The 17,872-nt window shown below is 40.7% G+C and overlaps 1 non-coding gene across 1 annotated transcript; it reads right to left on the reverse strand.

The window, feature by feature from the left end:
• Nucleotides 1-17,491: 17,491 nt before the first annotated feature.
• On the reverse strand, nucleotides 17,492-17,655 carry LOC121492248. The gene has a single exon (XR_005988158.1). It is a non-coding gene; the product is annotated as a U1 spliceosomal RNA (small nuclear RNA).
• Between the last annotated feature and the right edge of the window lie 217 nt (nucleotides 17,656-17,872).

Below are 17,872 nucleotides of genomic sequence, written 5' to 3' on the forward strand. Positions count from 1 at the left end.
AATTTTCTTCAGCAGGTCTGTGAGCATGGGTCAGCCGAGCTGAAGATGGAGTGTGCTTGCTTCCCACACAAGTCAGCTCACTCACACAAAAAGCAACCATGTTCCTTGACCTTAAAATTTGCCCTGGCTCTAGCCAACTATATCACAAATGTTTTTCATTTATCATCTTTAAAAAGAAGAAAAAAGGTAAAGATAGTGCGTAATTTAGTTAACCCATTGCCACAGTTGCGATCACAATCCAAAAAATACATTGTATATATCGCCTGTGAATTCATTAGGTAGAGTAAATTGAAATAAATTAAAAATATGATTTTATAATATATATAATCTAAACATAATGCCTATTGACAAGTTACCAAAACTATGCAAGAAACCAGAGCTGGAAAACAGAGAGCAGTGGTGCCTGTTAATGTAGTGTGATCTCCTGAATCATATTATTGAGAATAAAAACCTTTTTAAGTAATTTTTATTGCCTTTATTACACTGGAAATAAAATATCAAAGACTGGTTTCATTTTCCCACATGCAAAAAATGCATTAATAAGTTTAACATTATTCTGAACATAAGTGCTACCAATGAAAAAATATATCATTACAGCAAATTGTTAAGAAATTGAGCCTTGAGTGCATTTTTCATTCAGACGATTTGGGGATGGGGGGACATGTAAAAGCGTTGTTTGTGTTTTGCTCCTCTAGCTGAGATTTGTCAACCAACATTGCTTTGCTTTAATTTCCTAAAGTAAACCCATCGCTTGCCTAGCAAACAAAAGCCTGCCAGCATCTTGTTGTCTCCAACCGTCTTTTATTGCTTTTTTGAAACAATTATTTGTTTGAAAGAAACAACTTGGGCTAGAAGGGACATTCATCCCCAAATTCTAAGTGGATCAATTCAAGCAAACTTGGAAAAAGAAAGGTGTGTTCTGATCTGACGCTCATGGGTGAGGGCCTGTCTACAGCACAAAGGGCTCCGTTATTTCTGTATCAGAGTCAACAGTACAAACGATGACAAAAGAAGAGCCACAGACATGACTGACGAGCGAAGCATTAGCCACCAGGTAGCCGCAGAGCACAGGACACAAGGCTGTCAAAGAACGTGGCACCCACATCAGCTATTCACTTCCTCAGTGGAGCTCGTGCTTTGGGGAGTCCTTGGCAACAAATTTCTGATGAGGACAAGAGCTACAGTTTTGGTAAAATATAAAGTGAGTGGAGCCATGAGAGAATCAGCTCATAATTCTAGTGCGTACAGAACTCAGCAGGGACTTCAGAAATCACGGAGTTGGAATCCCTGTTTGCCCATAGACTGTCCGGCAAAATTTGTTTAAATGTGGTTCCATATTCACATTCTGATTTTCATATTGTAAATTTTGTAGATGCATGCACACGTGGGTCTGTTAGACTGCGAATAGGAAATAAATATGTTAACTATATACGTAAAATAGACAGGTGAGAGTGAATGATAGATACAGTAGTGCATAATACGTGTGTATGGAAATTAGAATGTGCCTCTGAACTCCGTATATATTTTATATTCTATATATTGACTCACATGTGAGACAGAGAGAGAGAATGATCTCACCATCACTTTGGGGTGACACGACGGTATATAATTACATATGGCCCGTAACTCTCTGACAGATGAATTGATACATAGGAGACAATCACATACAGTTTAGAATATTCTAATCTAAGAAGTGTTCAGCTCTCCTTTTTCCATTTTAATACATCAACATCTTTCTTCCTAAAAAGCGAAGAGCCGAAGAGCTCATCTTTGTCATGCTGTATCCTTCTCTGAAAAAGGAGAAAGGTGTAATGAAATCTTTTATTTTTCCGGCACGATTCTCCATGCACGCTTACAGCAAAGGATGTGCACATATTAACCAACCCTCGGTTCAGATTTTGCGATTCAAAGAGTAACAGTGTGAATTTGAGACCTAGGCTGGGGAGGCCAAGTCACTGGGGCTCCCAGGATCGGAGTAATTGGCCCAGGGTCACGCCAGGTAGAAAAGGCACACAGCTACACAGCTTCAGAGACAGGATTGGCCCTCGTGCTCCCCTCTGAGCTGGGAAACCACAAGTGGGCTCATCCACTGAGCTTGACCACAGCACCAGTCCGGCCTCTGTGACTCACGGTGGCCTGTGCGCCTCTGCTGTCCTCTCTGCTTGACAAGTGCTCCCTACCCCGTACCTGCAGCAGCTGAGGAAGCTCTGGTGATGGGTCCAGCAGGAGGCAGGCCTATGCCTGGGAAGAACGAGAAAGCAGAATGGGGTGGGGGGGACCCTGGGGAGAGAGTAGCAGAGGACACTGCATGCTTCCAGGACTGCCACGAGATGGAACGACAAGGTAGAAATGTTTGTTTGCAGCACACTTCCTTGTACGCAGCAGGCGACTAACCCATATTAATTTCCTTCCCTTTCTGCATGAAGTTTCCTATAAGGTACTTCTTGTCTACAAAATGATAGTGGCTGCCTATCTCTGGAATTCCATCCTGGATTAGCATTGACAAATTGACAAGCAAAAAAAGAAAAGAAAAGAAGAGAAAAAAGAAAAAAGAAAAGAAAGGAAAGGAAAAGAAAAGAAAAGAAAAAAAAGAAAGGAAAAGAAAGGAAAAGAAAGAAAAGAAAAAAAAAGAAAAGAAAAGAAAAGAAAAGAAAAGAAAAGAAAAGAAAAGAAAAGAAAAGAAAAGAAAAGAAAAAGAAAAAGAAAAAAGAAAAAATATCCATCCTTCTTCTCTGTACAAAAATCAAAATTAGTGGGGCAGGGACGCTGCCCCTTTCTTTGATGGGTCATGAGAGAATCAAAGAGCTTTCAGGAAGCAGCTGGGATCCAGGTTAGGTTCAAAGATTTCCAGCAGCACATTTTGGTGATTAAGAAAAGCAAATGCTTCATTTCTGACTGGCTTTGTCTGGACGCCTGACACTTCCGACTGGCTCCCGAGATGTTTAATCCTCTCTTCTTTCCTTCCCCAGCAAAAACATTCACACATTTCCCTGATAATGTGGCATATTAAGAGGATATGGATTTTCATTTCTTTGGCTTCTGTAAGCCTCTGGCTATATTTTTCTTGGTAAAAAACTGTCTCCTGAGGGACATGGGGCTGGGGGTGCTTGTATAAATAAGCACCTTGGAAAACCAAAGTACCGGGGAGACCGGCTTGAGGATGCGCTGAGCTTCTGGGGAGAAAAGTGATAAAGAAGACTCTGGAATAATAGAGTAAAAGTGATTTCCTTTTCCTTAGATGTGTTTTTCCTAAGATTTTACATTGAAAAATGTAAAATAGATCAGAAGTAAGAAGGAAAATGACCACTCTATATTTATACATTAAGCACATATAAAAAATGGTTTACATTTAGGCAAATGTACATATTTGTACATGTATAGTTTTTCCCAAACCATTTAAAATAAGCAGCAGACATCAGGATCCCTCATTCCTATAAAATTTGTTGTGTTCCTCCTAAGAACAAGGACATCCTCTCACATAAACACATGACACTTCAAATCTAGCAAGAGTAACAACAACAATAACGGAATTTGGTAACCATAAATATCCAACCTATGTATATATTTCCCTAATTTTGACAGAAATGCCTTCTATACCTCTTAGTTTTTTTTTCTTATTCTTTTTCTTTTGTGTGGAAATGCAATTAATGCCTATGCACTGGATTCCATCGCTATGCCTCTTTCATCTCTTTTATGGACTAGACCTCTCCTTTGCATTTGTTTGATTGATTTGAATCACATTGTATGTAAATGTGGTCCACAACCTTGCAGAATGCCCCAACCCTCTGTGCTCCCTGTTTCCTCCTGGTGTCATTCGACTTGTTCTTCAATCTCCTGTGGTCTCTCTGAGCTGGAAATTAGGAGGTCAATCGCACACTATGGCCAAGGGCCCATCTGGTCTCTAGCCTGTTTTTGTGAATAAAGTTTTATTGAAACACATATTGTCTAGGACTGCTTTTGTGTTGACAGAATTGAAGAGTCGTAAGAAAGGGCATAGGGCCCACAGATCTCTCTTTTCTGCCCCCTTTGCAGGGAAAGTTTGCCAGGCCTGGTCCAGAAGTCCAGTAGATGCACAGTTAACAGGTTGGCTTGCATCTCTCGTGCTGACATGGGGCACCTGCTCCTACAGCAGATCCGGAGCCGTGTGTCCTGCTGCCTCCTCCCGACCAACCATGCTCAGCTCTGCCATCAACTCTGCACGGGAGGACAGCATGTTTCTTTTCAGTGTCTAAGGAATATGTGAGGAAATGCTTCGACACTGAGTCATCCTTCCCCCAAATTTTGCAGATTTTCACTGATGATTTTTTTTTTTTTTGCCTGAATCTATTGTTTCTCATCAATCAGGACTTTTATGGGTTTTAGATGGCATTCTGGTAGAAACCAAGTGTTGCTTGTTTGCTTTCTCTTAGTTCTGCTTTTCGTTTTTGAGTTTCTCAGCAAATTCCTGGCTTCTTACTTGTTCATGGGAAAAGCCTACCATTAACTATTTTTAATGTTCGAATTGTCGCACTGAGTTTGCAGTGGAAGCTTCTTACAAATGGTTTTTGCATCCCTTTGACATGACCCTTTCAATAGTTGATATTCTTGGGCTCACTGGCATGTAAAGGGTGTCTCAAAAGGACTTTGTGTTCTCTGCCCTGCAGCCAGAATCTGTCATTTCTCTGAGGAGGCTTAGTGCCTGTTTGTGAGGAATGAGATTTAGAATCTAAGATCCGGGCACTTGTTCCCTGCTGCGGAGGGGTCACTGCTTACAGGCCTGCAGAGAAGCTACGGCTGAAAAACAAAACACCCTTATGAACTGGTGCTGTTCTTCCCACTGCAAATTTCATGTCAGGGAGTATTCCCCACCTATACCTGCACCTATTGTCTCTTACACTAAAAAAAATCACAGTTCCTAAAATATTGATATATGTGTAAGTATGCATTTATAATTATACTATAATTATATTTTTACATTATATATAATATGATTTACATGACATTATATATAATTATATATCATATATAAATATACATAATTATAATATACTTTAAATTATTACATATTTATAATTATATCATATGTTACTTACAATTATTATTATATATAGGCATATAAGATTTTGACATTTCTAAGGCAATATTACTTCTAATAAAAAACTGTATGACATTACATAGTTCTTCTTGAGAACATATCCCCAGGATGTGCAGCCTGGGCACTGTGTCACAATTTATTTGACAGTGTTTTCATTACGTAATTATAAACATAGTTTCAATTTTAGGCTTTTTCTCTTTCTGATTGAATTTTTCTGACACATAAGGCATTTTTGGCGTTATCCTGGCCTCCTGGTGAAGCCGTCCACGGACGGGCTCAGAGCTCGGACTCCTACAGCAGGGGGATGGGAAGGTGCGGGGGGACCTGTGGGGCCAATGGCAGAGCCTGGGGAGATGCTGCAGGACACTCACAGGGGGACGAAGCGCATCCCCAGAGCCCCCTTCTCTGGCCTGGGCTGCCGAGCTCCAGGCTGGGGTGTGCCGAGGACAGTGTTCCCAGGGCCACGATCCGTCCTCCCCGTCTAGGGACGGAGGAAGGTTGGAAGCGAGCCACCCCACCCTAGGAGCAAGCCCAGATCCTTGTGCACGCCCTCAGTGGGCGGCTTCCTCTCCTTCCCACCTCCCTGCTGGTGACAGCCACCTGTCAGCCACCTGTCTGTCAGAGACAGGCCGTGGGTCCAGTTTCTCCCAGCACCCTTGCTGTGCTTCAGAATCCGTGTCTCCACCTGGGGACCCCAGTTTTTTGAAAGGTTCAAAAGAAGCATGAGGATTCTGTAACTGTTCTGGGTTTTCCTGATTGTGAAGAGGTGATGTTCTTCTGGGCCTTTTTGCTCCCTAAAGGACGAAGGGTTTCAGGAGCTCAACAGCTGGGGAATGCAAAGTGTCCGCACGGAAGGGGACGTAGAACAGTCATGTGCTGGTGGGAACTGATCTGCAGAGCCTTTCTGATGAGCAACCTCACAGCACATGGCTGAGTTTGGTGGGGAGCCCGGCCCAGTCCTGCCCTAGACTCCTCACCCACAGACATTACACTAAGGTCTCAAACAGATCCAGAATGGACCTTCCCACCCCAGTTCATCACACTCTTGTTTGTGCTGGTGAGGAACTGGCTGGTCTCAGCATCTCTCACTGGGGGACTGGGTAGGAGACACAAAGGGGGTACACACCACACAGTCATACACACCAGCTCAAAAAAATGGGCCAGTCTTGAGGTTCCTGGGTGACTCCCTAGGTGAAGAGTCTGTCTTGGGCTCAGGTCATGATTTCAGGATCATGGGATTGAGCCCACCTCAGGCTCCCTGCTCAGTAGGGAGTCTGCTTCTCCCTCTGCCCTTCCCTCTGTGCATACTCTCTCTCTGTCTCACTCAAATAAATAAATAAAATATTTTTAAAAAAGAAAGAAAGAGAAAGAAAGAAGAAAAAGAAGAAAGAAAGAAAGAAGAAGAAAGAAAGAAAGAAAGAAAGAAAGAAAGAAAGAAAGAAAGAAAGAAAAAAAAAAAAGAAAGAAAGAAGAAAGAAAGAAAAAACAAGCCAGACATTCTCCCAGTAATGTGAGTGGATCTTACCACGTTACTGCTGGTTTCTGTAGTGCAATGACATTTGCATAAATTAAAAATAATGCATATAAACCAATAATGCAGACTTTGCAAGAATAGATATGAACAAAGCGATACACGTTACCATATTAGAAAGACTGCCTATGGGAGCCCAGGAAATGGGATTGCGGAGTGAGAACACAAAGAAACAAATAGTAATAACCAATAAAAATGATAGTCAGCAACGACTATATACTGGATACAGTGCTTTGCACAAATTAACTTTTTTAATCCTCAGAACAGCACTAAGAGAATGGAGTTATTATTACCTTCATTTTACAAAGGAGAATATGGACGCACAGAGACAAGAAATAAATAGCCCCCGAAATCACAAACAGCGAGGTAGGAAATAAAACAAGTAGATCAATAATGATAAAGGATCATGAACTGAGGAGAATGATTAACTCGACCCTCTGTGCCTGAAGTTTACTAATAGTTGTATTATGATAATAATAAAATCAACAGTGGCCACGGCCAATAATCGGCACGCACTGGTTTTCTTATAGTGTTTGCTGTGATTAGTTTCATATAAGCACAATCTAAGCCTCTATAAAAGAGAGAGAGACTCCAAATTACTTTGACATAAACTACATAGCTTAGTTTGCTCCGTTTTTAGATCTTATTGAATATTCCAGCTTAACTCCCATTATGTTATGTTATGTTTTGTTTTTTCATTTTGCATCTCAGCCAGCAGGAACGCAGAAAAGACCACGGGAATTGGTATTCACTTCTTTTAAGACATAATTCCGATGTTGTATATATGGTTCCATTTACCAGTAGTTGAAGGACCAGACCCAGTCACAGATTGGAAAGTGGAAGTCTCCAGCCGGGTAGCCAGTTCCGGGTACAACTCGGAGTGCCGGGGAAAGGAGTAAAGTGAGAGAGACGTTGGCAAATAATTTTCATCCCTTACTTTCCTTCATTCAGAAAAATGTATCACCTACGTACATTTATCTTCCACTTTCTCATCAAATATTTTAGATTGCTTAGCAATCAATCAAAGATAATCATTGTCTGGTTTCTCTCATATGTGGATTTTAAGAAACAGCACAGAGAATCAAAGGGAAAACTGAATGGGAAGTCATCAGAGAGGGAGACGAGCCACAAGAGACTCCTGACTCTAGGAAACAAAGTGAGGGTCCCTGGAGGGGAGATGGGTGGGAGGATGGGGTCACCGGGGGACGGGCAGGAAGGAGGGCACGTGATGGGATGAGCAACTGATAAAATATTGAACACTGCATCTGCAATTAAGAATGTACTATATGTTAACTAAGTAAATTTAAATTAAAAAAATAAAAATGAAAGGGGCACCTGGGTTGCTCAGTGGTTGAGCATCTGCCTTTAGCTCAGGTTGTGATCCCAGGGTCCTGGGATCAAGTTCCGCATTGGGCTCCCCACAGGGAGCCTGCTTCTCCCTCTGCCTGTGTCTCTGCCTCTCTCTCTATGTCTTCCATGAATAAATAAATAAAATCTTTAAAAATAAATAAATAAATAAATAAATAAATAAATAAATAAATAAATGAAAAAAATAAGATTATGGAAATGTAAATGACTTCAAGCTAACCTGAAAAGTTATAGATACTATTTATGTTACAAGAAGTCAAAAATGTTCTTCTCTCCCCTCCCAGGTGATGTTTACCGAATTCCCCCTTTGCATGAACCCTGGAGCCCATCGCCCATCAACCGCAGAGCTGCTCGCTGAGTGCAGTGCAGACGGCAGCGTCACACCAACAGAGGGCTGCACGCATAAATAACCTCCATGACCCACAGTCCCTCATGCTTCAGTTTGTTTTTTTTATTCTGTAAAATGTGAGGCAAAGTGGAGGGTTGGAGGAGGAGGCCACTTTCTCAAGCCATGGAGCTACTACCGTGAAGAGCTTGGTCCTAGCATTGCTACCACACCCTTAGTTGATGCCAGGCTCTCTAAGCGTGAGCTGCTTTTGGTTTGAACACTTGCTGTACCAAACAGCACAAGTTAAATTACATGGCAGAGAACCAACTCACATCATGGTGGGTTCAAACAACACATCCACTTTGATTCCCTGGGGTTCTTCCTTGCATTATTCTTATTAAGGACCTGAGCCGGTGCAGTAGCCAGTCTTTGCGGACTTGCTGCTCGCTGTGGCACTGGGAGGAGTCTTCAAATGGGCCCAGTAGTGAACGTGGCACTGCCATTCACATTTTATTGGCCAAAGGAAAGCACAAGGAAATTGCCGTCTTCATCTGTTCCTAGAAGACAGGGATTTGGAAATAGTTAATAAACAGCACTAAGGAATATCACGATTGCACCTGCTGACTAGAAATTTCTCTCAAAAAACCTTCTCAAACTGAAGCAATCTAACTGTGTCTCTCAAACACATTTATAAATAATATTCTGTATGAAACACAAAGAAAATATTTGTTTAAGCATTTTGTTCCTGATCCTTTTGCTTGCATTTGCCACAATTCATCTTGTTCATTGTCCAGCAACGAAGCCACTCACTGTTGGCAGATTGACCGAAAGATCCTATTTTAGGGCCCCCCTTTACGGGAGGTGGTGGTTTGTGTCCACAGGAAACGTATAAAATTTATGATAGGCACTTTGTGATTCAATAAAAAAGAAAAGATAATCTAATCATAGGCAATATATTATTTCTCTTTTTAAAAAATTATGTGAAATCTGGACAGATCCTAGCTGTCAGCAGAACATAAAACCCCTCCGTCATCCAAACCAGTTCTTATCCTGTGTGTGTGAACTAGTCACGACCTGCGGACAGGAGCTTACTCCTTCACAAGGGAAGGCTGCGATGGTGGACTTGGAACCTGGAGTGGTTTTGATGATCATCCTGGCTCTAAATTAATCTCTGCTCTTGCTTGCCTTGACCTCTACACAGAAAGGCTACTGCGTTATTCGGCATCACCCCGGCTACCGTGATAGGTGTCGGGTGGCTGGTGTCCGCCCCCGGGAGCACTGGCAGCACATGCCCAGGCTGGAGGGAGCTTCGAGATTTCTCCTTCTTACTCCTTCCTGGCTGTAGCGCTGTAGTGCCAGCAATGGTAGTGTTCACCCGCACTGCAGCTTCCCAGGAGGCACCTCCTCTTCAGATTATCTGTGTGCTTTTTTTTTTTTTTTTGTCCCCAGGGGATGGTTGCCTGCAGTAGCTCATCTCTGGGTTCTCTTGCTCCTTTGTTTATGTCCATAGCCCTATCTGGTCCCTGAACCCTGGTTCGCTTATTGAATGACCCCAGGGAATCCGATTCCTTCCTGGACCCTGATGGATGCTTCTGTGTAAATCCAGTGGTCATTATCTTGTGCATTTGTGTATCCGTTCCCTGATACGTGGGTGAAATCAGGAACATGGTCACCCACCGATCAAACCACTTCAGCTTTAAGCAGAAAAAATATGAGCTCTGAAAATGTAAAAAGTATCACCAAATCCTACTCTCTTTCTCAACTTCTGGAAACCAAGTCCTCCAAATATATATCTCACAATGGTTTCCCAAGACTTCCCATTCCGTGAAGGTCTACTATTTTTTAATAAATTAAACGTTGTGCAAGGAGATTTTATATCACATTTGCTATTCCAATTAGCTTGTTAGTGGCCAAGTAACCTTGGATTTCCGTCAGTGATCATCTATTGTGTGCAGTCTCCCATCCAAGAACTGAATGGTCTGTTGACTTTAATAAAGTGTGGGGTGAGCTGATTTTTAGTTGAAGTGATATACTCTCTGCCAAGTATTAAGTTTTTGTCCTAAGCTCCAAACCCATGCTTCCCTATCTTGGGATTTGGGGTTAGGCTCAGACAACCACTTCTTTGCTTGGGTGTTGAGCTCCATCCTTGGTGCAGCCAACAGTGAGCACCAGAAGGAGATGGTGTGGTGCAGGGAAGGGTAAAGGATGGCTCCCGCCCATTACTGCACCCTCTGAAGATAAACCAACAATGCAGAGGTCAAGGTTGCAGCTCTGCAATCCCTCTGAGCTCCAGAGGTTCTTACATCAAGTGCACAGCTCTTTCTAACAGAGCTCTGCTCTAGCCACGCAGGCCAGCCCCCTACCCTTCTGCAAGCATCTATGTTTTAAAAATTATAATCTCTTTCCTTTGTTCCTTGACCTCTGAGGGTAGCAGCTGCTTTCTACAATTGCTACTTTGTAGTGTCTTTTTGCTATTCCAATTCTGAAATATCAGGTTAACAATTCTGTACACCAAATGCTTCTGTTTAAATAACTGGTGTGTTGTCTCTCTCTCGACTGGTCTCTGACTGATTGATATGTATGCCAAATGCATAAAATTTAGGCAATTTCTTTTAAAAATTGTATATCAATGTACCATCCAAGAACAGCTCTTATTACCATTTTCACCTCTTTCTGTCAGCATTTTCTATGGGTAAATATTATTTGAGACTGGCATTTGTTGTTAGGACTACATAAATAAAACTAAGTAACCATTTTTTGGTCATATCATAAAATCTTGGATAGGTAGTCACCAAAATAGAGAGGTATACACAGGATATTTATTAATGTATTTGATCATGTGCTTTGTTCAAAATTTCAGTGGGAGACCCTATAGGGCAACTCACAGGTACAGGCGATTGTGCTCCAGGACAACCAATTCCTAGGGTTCTTGGAGATTTGGTGAGATGCTAGTCAAGGATGCCATGTGGGGAACAGGGGAGCGAACAGGGCTAAAAACAAAAGCTCCCAGGGCAAATAAATACTCTGAGTTCCAGGCTATTTTTGGTTGCCATCAAGATGCTTCTCACTTGATTCCTTCTACGTAGTATTTTCTGGCTGGAGCACCAGGCAGGACTGCAATTACTGAATGATGTTTCATGACCTGACAGGCACTGCCAGAGATGCCGACAAGATGTGTGTGCAATGCTCAGACTTGTAGAAGCTGTTCTCCTAACACCACAAGTGTCACCTGGGGCCTCTGAGGGGGAGAGAGCCAGACAGGATTAGATGAGTGAGGCAGCCCTCTCTGAAGGACTCAGGGGCAGGGAGCAGGAGGGGGTGGGGACGCCTTCGTGTTGGGATGCGGGAGAAAGGAAGGTGCACCAGGAGAAAGGAAGGAGCACCTCGGACCCCTCAGATCCAGGCCAGGGTGGTGGGAGTGTTTGAGTAAGTAAAATTTTAAAAGTCAGGAAACACATCCCCCCTAGCATGGGATCCACACCCCATAAGTACTGATGAGAGTCTAAATGAGCAGCGAACAAGCCACCAAATTAGATCTTTTAAGGAAAATAATATATTTTCTAGCTATCAGCACATATTTGTTGTGAAAAATTAGATCATGTATAATGTGGAAAGAAGAAACGGAAAGTAGCAAACCAACCGTTGTTAACATTTTGGTGTGTTGCATGGAGAGCTCTGGCACGGATCCCTCTTTACTTTTTCACACAGGTACAAACACATCACTTGTCTGTGTTCCTCTCACTTCAGAGTCTCTGTTGCTGTGTCTGTCCTGGATTCATAATTCAGCACATTCTCTCATTCACGCTCTGACAACATAAACTCTTCACGGCCAAGGATCGGTGGTGAGCTACACACAACTTCTGCGGATTGTGCTGGGGAGATGAATGTGATTGTTTATATCACACATCCCACAATAAAAAGCATAAAAATCTCCATTACAATTTACTTTCTCCCTCAAGTACAATGTCAACCTTGATCATGAAGCTACCTACATTTCCTCCCCCCCTCCTTCCTTCACCAATATCTGACCTCTTCTTCCCAGATATCGCTCAGATGTCTCACCATTCTGTTGTGCACAATTTGGTTGGTTCTTCCTTAGCTGACACCCCATAACTGACATGTCCAAACCTGTCTTGATAAACTAAACATCTATATGTTCATGATCTCTGCCATCTTTTGAAGATAAGCACCTACTATGTGAGTATAGCCCTGGTGGTCCCACACCTCTCTACACCATTTTTTTCTCAAATATACATGAAGCTGTCCCCCAGGCAATGATCGATAGATAAAAATCTCCTCATCTTATTATAAAAATCCACTTTTGTATTATAATGCACATAATATTTTCACTCCCCGTTTCACATAAAATATACTTTTGAGTATTATTGTAGATCAGTAATGAGTGATGACAGCTGATATCTCTCTTTGTGGAAATACTATACAATTCCTTTAATGCATCTACTTGGAAAGGGCATGATACTGATGTACATGCACACACACAGCTGACCCTTGTACAATAGGGTGAGAGGCACCAATGCTCCCCACAGTCAAACATCCATGTATAACTTTTGACCTCCACAGACACTGACTACTCGCAGCCTACTGTTGACTGGAAGCCTTACTGACAACATAATCAATAACACATACTTTCGTATGGCATATACATCATATACTGTATTCTTACAATAACATCTAGTAATCATATATATATAATTATCTTAAAAATCTGTAAGGAATTGCTTTAATACATTGGTGTATTGTGTTTTAGTAGAATGCTGTATTTGCAAACTTAGTTTTTTCATTAGACTAAATGCTTAGATTTGGAATTTCTAGACATAGTTCCTTAATTTATACCCACACCAACAGAATGAAAGTGAACTGTATCTCTTTTAACTCTCAAATCAAGGTGGCAGTCTTTATAATTTAACCTCCCACATAAATATTAAAATGTTATTTTCAGAGCAAGCTGGGTGGCTCAGCGGTTTAGCGCCGCCTTCTGCCCAGGGTGTGATCCTGGGGTCCTGGGATCAAGTCCCATGTTGGGCTCCCTGCAGGGAACCTGCTTCTCCCTCTACCTGTGTCTCTGCCTCTTTCTCTCTCTGTGTCTCTCATGAATAAATAAATAAAATCTTTTTTAAAATATTATTTTCAAGTGCCAAAAATAACATGCTCATATTTTGATTGGTATATCATCGGACTATATACAGTTTTGGCGAAAATTCTTATCTTGATACCAGTGATCTTGATAATTCTTCTCTGGAAAGGTCTTACATGACTTTTGGTATATTCCTGTCAATTTCTATTACTAATTTTCCTTACCACAGGACTCAGCACAGCACATGTAGTGACCAGAGGGATCAGAAGTCTATCCTGGTGTGAACAGGAAACCCAGAAATAGCTCCATGCTTGCATTTAATTGATTTTAGGTGTGAAAGGTATGAAAATATGCTAAAGGACAAATACAAGCTCAAAATATATCAGAAACCTAATATTATAAAATGTCAAACAACAACAGAAGAAACATAAGAATATATTTGTATCATTGGATCAAGGACTTCTCATGTGCAATATCAAAAGCACAACTCATAAGAAATAATGAATTACATATCATCATAATTTTTAAATTTATCCTATAAAGACACTATTAAAAAGCAGGAAAGACAAACCAGAGACTAGAGGATACTCGCGTGAAGTTTTGAAGATACAATTTTAAAATGATTCTAACCCCTGTGGGGTTTTTTTGTTTGTTTGGTTTTTGCTTTTTTGTTTTTTTGGCGGGGTTCTTTTGGGGGGAGGTCCTGTTTTTGGTTTTTTTGCTGGAAGCTTACTTAAAATTAAGGATTCACGAACTCATTTTCATGTTTTTATTTAATCTTACATTTTGAGCCATTATGTGCTGTATCCATGTCATAGGCAATTAAAACATGGTCTTATCAGAACAAAAAAAAAAAATATGCTAAAGGACAAATACAAGCTCAAATACTCATGTCTGTACATGAGTATTTATAGCAGCTGTATTCCTAACTTCCAAGAACTGGAAGCTACCTGATGGTCCTCCATCCCATGGGTAAATAGACCACGGTGACATGCTCGAACATGGCCTGTTGCTCAACTAACCACTGAGGCACATGGACACCTGGATGGCTCTCATGTGCGTCATGCTAAGTTAAGGAAGATGACCTCAAAAGGCTGAATAATCTATGATTGCGCTGCTACAGCATTCTGGGAAAACAGCAGTAGCTGGGTAAAAACCATCAGGGGTCGACAGCTGTTGGAAGTGCAGGAAAAGCTGACAACCAAGGGATGGCATCAAGAAAATTGGGGTGACAGACCAGTTCTGAGTCTTGAGTGTGGTGCCGGATATACGACTCTGACCCGGTTCAGGGTCAGAACCGAGAACCATGTATCCAAAAGAGTGATTTACATTGTGTATAAATTTAAAAGCAAGCACGTGAAAGTTTAAATATGCAATTTAGATATAACTCCTGACTTGCTTAATACATTAAAATATCTCCAAATATATAAATATTTATACATTTATATATGTTTCTATATATGTTATTGAGAAGTGACATTTTATAATATTTATTTATGGTAGTCAAAGCTGCCAATTTTCCAATAGAAAAAAATTGCTGAAAATTTTCAGATAAATAACAAGATACAGTGGTGGTTCATATGTATATTAGAGTGTATTGGTATATAAAATTTAGTAAAATCATTATATCTCTTTTGAACCAATAAATGTCTATAAATTTTAAAAATTATCAGACACCATAATAACAGAGATTATGTTCTATGATACTCCACTCTTTTAGGATTGCTTTGAGTACTGGCATTCATAAGAGAAAAGACATTTTTTAACATATAATTCATTTTATTCTATTTTAAGGTTTATTTTAAGCTTGTATTAGTTTAAGTCATCTCTACACCCAACGTCGGGCTCAAACTCAAAACCCCAAGATCAAGAGTCGCATGCTCTCCCGATGGAGCCAGCCAGGTACCCTGGAATCAAAATTATTTTTAAGAGCTATAATCATTCCTTAGTTATTAAATCAAATTCAGGTCCTGAATTCTTCAATAAAAAGCTTCATTTGGAAATGTATCATATCTTGTGATAATGAATGAAAAGCCAATTGTCCATTTGGTGCTTTGTCCCCTGTAAATTCCATATGGAAGAACAACTCCAAAATCATATTATAACACCATCCATAACTAGTCTTCTCTGATCTAGAGAAAATTACATCTACTCTCACACAAGAGAAAAGAAAAGAAAAAGTAATGGAGAAAATGAGGAAATCAAAACATGATTTTTTTTACCAATCAAACCAATTAAATTGCTCCTTTGACACATTTATAGGTCCAAGATTTTTGAACAAATTCTACTCAAGTGAATGTTCAAATAAGGCCCATGAAAAAATATTAAAAGTAAAAAATATAAGAAAAGGCAATTGTGACAATGACCTTGTGTCTGCTCGGGAACCATCTAGACAACACCACAGCAAGTAGTCCTACAGATTCCATTTGTGAGTTCATGTCAATGAAACCATCGCACCACCTCAGGCACTGGGGAGGGGGGCTGCTCAGTGGGTCAAGTGTCTGCCCACAGCTCAGATCATGATCCTGGGTCCTGGGATGGAGCTGCACGTGGAGCCCACATCCAGCCCTGTGTCAGGCTCTGCACTCAGTGGGGAGTCTGCTTGTCCCCCTGCCCCCCCCTGCTTGTTCTCTCTCTCCTTCACTCTCTTTCAAATAAATAAATCTAGGAAAGAAAGAAAAGAAAGAAAGAAGGAAGGAAGGAAGGAAGGAAGGAAGGAAGGAAGGAAGGAAGGAAGAAAGAGAGAGAGAGAGAGAAAGAAAGAAAGAAAGAAAGAAAGAAAGAAAGAAAGAAAGAAGAAAGAAAGAAAGAAAGAAAGAAAGAAAGAAAGAAAGAAGGAAGGAAGGAAGGAAGGAAGGAAGGAAGGAAGGAAGAAAGAAAGAAAGAAAGAAAAAAGAAAGAAAGAAAGAAAGAAAGAAAGAAAGAAAGAAAGAAAGAAAGAAAAAGAAAGAAAGAAAGAAAGAGACAGATGAAAGAAAGAAGAAAGGAAGGAAGGAAGGAAGGAAGGAAGGAAGGAAGGAAGGAAGGAAAGAAGAGAGAGAGAGAAAGAAAGAAAGAAAGAAAGAAAGAAAGAAAGAAAGAAAGAAGAAAGAAGGAAGGAAGGAAGGAAGGAAGGAAGGAAGGAAGGAAGGAAGAAAGAAAGAAAGAAAGAAAGAAAGAAAGAAAGAAAAAGAAAGAAAGAAAGAAAGAAAGAAAGAAAGAAAGAAGAAAGAAAGAAAGAAAGAAAGAAAGAAAGAAAGAAAGAAAGAAAGAAAGAAAGTTGTAGCACCATCTAAAGCAGTTCCTCAAGTTCAATGGTTTGTCCTTATACTTACCCCTAGGACAGAATCAAAGCTCAACATTTGCTGATAAAACAACCTCAGAACTCATTTTTTTTTTTAAGTTTGTAAGTGTGTTCTACTACCCAAGTTCAGTTAAACGTAAATTCGTTAAATATAGGCAATTGGCAGCCCTGTGGTAGCAAGAGAAATCAAGCATCTGAGCCTGCTGAAAACTATTGTTCCCGTAAAGCAATGCCAACCTCATCACGTTAGACTCCCATAGTATCTTAAATAAAATTGTAATTGGGGCTCCTGAGTGGTTCAGTTGCTGAACTGTCGGACTCCTGATTTCGGCTCAGGGCATGATCTCAGGGTCATAAGATCGAGCCTCACATTGGGCTCCATGTTGGTACAGAGTCTGCTTGAGATCCTCTCTCTCCCTCTGCTCCTCTGTCACATACGTGCATGCAATTTCTCTCTCTAAAAAAAAAAAAATAATTAAATAAAGTAAAATTGTAATAATAACTAAACTTGTTGGTATTATATATGCATCCCATATGTATCATAACAGCATATATTAGAATTATATTTTGATACATATTAAAAAAAAAACAGGGATCCCTGGGTGGCGCAGCGGTTTGGCGCCTGCCTTTGGCCCAGGGCGCGATCCTGGAGACCCGGGATCGAATCCCACATCGGGCTCCCGGTGCATGGAGCCTGCTTCTCCCTCTGCCTGTGTCTCTGCCTCTCTCTCTATCTCTCTGTGACTATCATAAATAAATAAAAATTTAAAAAAAAAATAAATAAAATAAAAATTAAAAAAAATAAAAAAAAACAGGAGAAAGCCCAAATGCAGTCCCCCACTACCACAAATTATGCAGTCGAGTTTCCCACATTTGGGGAAATCACAGGGGTCAGCACATCCGGAGTGCAATGGATAAGCCTCGCCCTGGGAAAACCACCTTCGTGATCATGGTATCTCCCCTGCCAGGTAAGTATTGTTTTGATATATATTAATTAATATGCAGTGTATCCTATAGGTACTATAGATAGGTCCTTTTCACATGTACATATATTTCTTGATATTTCCCTCAATATATAATTGTGTGCATCCCACCTTGAACACTGATGCCTTAAGTAATAGGACTGTGGCTCATTCTACTGGGATAATGTCCTGTAGCCTGAGTCAATTAATTATTTCACTCATTTACCTCAA

The sequence above is a fragment of the Vulpes lagopus genome, chromosome 5 (genome assembly GCF_018345385.1).
Source record: "Vulpes lagopus strain Blue_001 chromosome 5, ASM1834538v1, whole genome shotgun sequence".
Taxonomy (NCBI): Eukaryota; Metazoa; Chordata; class Mammalia; order Carnivora; family Canidae; genus Vulpes; species Vulpes lagopus.